The sequence below is a fragment of the Chinchilla lanigera genome, unplaced genomic scaffold, assembly GCF_000276665.1.
Source record: "Chinchilla lanigera isolate Chin_1 unplaced genomic scaffold, ChiLan1.0 scaffold00041, whole genome shotgun sequence".
Lineage (NCBI taxonomy): Eukaryota > Metazoa > Chordata > Mammalia > Rodentia > Chinchillidae > Chinchilla > Chinchilla lanigera.
The window spans coordinates 17,564,986-17,567,757 of record NW_004955442.1 but is presented as its reverse complement, the minus strand read 5'-3'; the positions used below and the strand labels follow the sequence as shown (position 1 = coordinate 17,567,757).

General features: G+C 46.1%; 1 protein-coding gene across 2 annotated transcripts in view; it reads left to right on the top strand.

Annotated features, from left to right (window-relative positions):
* Ube2l3 (ubiquitin-conjugating enzyme E2L 3) overlaps positions 1 to 2,772 on the top strand; it is a 93,861-nt gene that overhangs the window by 13,918 nt on the left and 77,171 nt on the right. The gene's annotated exons all lie outside the window — the stretch shown is intronic.

Genomic DNA, 2,772 nt, shown 5'->3' with positions numbered 1-2,772 from the left:
GGCCTGAAGAAGGCCGGCGGCCGGAGTTAGGTGTGTGTGTCGGTGGGCCGTTTGAAATTGCGCTGAGTCCGAGAAAACTCTCGTGACTGCAGAATCACACAGCCGGGAAGTTTCAACTCCAGGAAGGCGTGGGCTCGGCCCCATTCGCGGCTCGGTTCTCCTTCCTCCTCGTCTTCCCCATCCACCACTTAGTCATCTCGATCTCCTTTCCTTGTCGAACGACGTGCCGTTTGGGGGATGGTGGGGAGAGTTGGCTTCTGTGGTTCGAATCAAAACAGGCCAAAGTTTATAAAAATAACTTGGGGCACGTACTGTGGATCTCGGATGCAGCGGGGTGCCTTTTCACTAATTGTCTCCTTTGGTGAGGAACACAGGTGCTAAACTGACTTACTTCGCTCTCTAGTGGATTTGCCGATGTTCCGCGGGAGGTCACCCCAGCCGACATTTGTGAGTCGTTGAAGATCTAGTCCAAGCGAGCTGCAGCTCTGATTCCTGGGAGGAGATAAAGACTTGCGGGGGTTCGTCCTGGGTAGAGCCCTAAATGCTAGGACTAGCCATTGAGCTTGGAGTCGCAGCCGCTCAATCCGTTCTTGAGGACGTCTCCTTTTTTTCAGTAAGAACTGGTGAGGACGTTTAACTTTATCAAACTGGAGTGGAAGTAAGCACAAAAGAGCAATCAGCATACTCCAGACCCCTCCTCATCTCCCCGCCCCTCATCTTTTCTGCCAGCGACACCACCATTCACCTGGAGAAGAGGGCTGTTACTCATTTATTTCCCTCCTCATCCTATGCTGCCATCCGTTAAGCCTTTCGGATTTAACGTTAAAGATTTTCAGAGTGCATGCCTTGCTTCCTAATCTCATTGAAATGACTGAATTGTGTCCACCCTCCTCTCTCATGTGCCCTCTCCTTTCGCTACCCTTCCTGGACACCCGAGTTCATTTTCTAAAGCAAATATTTAATCTTTTCCCTCTTGTTAGAAAGCTCTGTGGGTAGTGTTCTCAGCAGCTGGTTGCAACCTTCTGACTTGCAAGGACTTTCTTAGGCTGAAAGCAGTCAGTTCAGCATTACCTGCCGTCCTTTGGTTTCCCACTACTCTTACACCTAGTCCCAGCAGCTAGTTTTTCCAGCTTTTACTCTCCTACTCCGTACTTCACATTCACCATCACGTTTAATCCTCCCTTTGAAGTAGACATTCCCATCTTCACTTTGTAGAGGACAAAAGAGAATGCAGAGATTGGGTGGCTTGCTCCAATCTGCTCAGTGAGGGAGAAAGTGAGCTATAACCAGTTAGTTCTCTGTGACTCGAAAGCAAAGCCTCCTGATGGTACTTGTCTGTCCTGTGGTCTCCTCTTGCACATTCTGTATGCTTTACCTGAGAAATGCTACCTTTCCCCACTTCTCCCTTCCAGGCAAGTCTTAGGTTCAACTGCAGTGCCAGCTATGCTGTGAGCCCTCCAGTCCCCTCAGAACGAGTTGTTTCTTCCTTATACCACACCACTTTCTTTGTTTCTCTTTGAGAATTGTCAAAATCCGATTTGTGTTACAGGCTTGTTTCCCCACCCCTTTTTTGGGGGGGCGGGTACCGGGAATCAAACTCATGATTTTGCACACTAGGCAGGCACTGTGCTGCTGAGGTATATCCCAGGCCCTCTTTTTTTTTTGGTCTTTTTGAGACAGAGTCTCACTGTGCAGTTCAGGCTGGCCTTGAGCTCACTTTGTAGCCCAGGCTGGTCCCAAACTCACAGTGATCCTCCTGCCTCAGCCTCCCAAGTAGTAGAATTACTAGTCAGGTGGTCTGGCCACCACACCCATCCAGACTTGTCTTGCCCACACTAGGTTCCTAGTTCCTTAAGGTCAGGGGTCTTGAGCTAATTCTTGGCATCCCCTAGTCCAGCTTAGTTGACCTAGTTTGGAGTCCCCAACCGATCAGGTCTGAGGGGATTTATTTTTTTATTTTTTTATTTTTTTTATCTTTTTGAGACAGGGTCTCGCTATGCAGTTCAGGTTGGCCTTGAGCTCACTTTGTAGCCCAGGCTGGTCTCGAACTTGCAATGATGCTCCTGCCTCAACCTCCCGAGTCCTGGGATTATAGGCATGGGCTACCATGCCCGGCTGGTTTTTCAATTGTTTCCAAAAAGTGGAGCTTAGAAAAAATATGTAACATCAACTGAATTCTTACTAAATGTACAAGGTTATTTACTTGAGTCCTTTTTTTATGTTTTCAAAATCAAAGTTAATGTATTGTCATGTTATTATTATTATTTTACTATATTTTTACAAATGAGGCACTTGTAAAGTTTAGGTAGATTCAGAGTTACCTAAAGTGAAATAGTACTGTGGTAGGAAGAGATGAGGCACTAAATCTCTCTGGCTCCAAGACCCAAATTTCATGTCCCCTGTCACATTGCCTCCATTTCTTAACCTCAAGGCTGTGTGGAGGAGTATGTTCAGTTTCTTCAGTTATGGATGGAAAGTCTTTCAGTTTGGTAGGAGAATTCTGGCTATATGTTGACTTTGACTTTAATAATTAGTCTTCAAACAGTTTAAACAATAAAGAAAACGTGATGATGCAGGTTGATCAAGAGTCTTTCATTACTTGCGATGGAAACAATAAAAGAGCTTTTTTTTCTTTGTGGGGGACTTAAAATAGGGTCTTGATAAGTAGTTCAGCCTTCCTGTAGTCTGCCTGCCTCAGTCTCCCAAATGCTGGGATTACAGGTGAGCACCACCATGCCCAGCAGAAAAGGAATTTTCTTTCTTTTTTTTTTT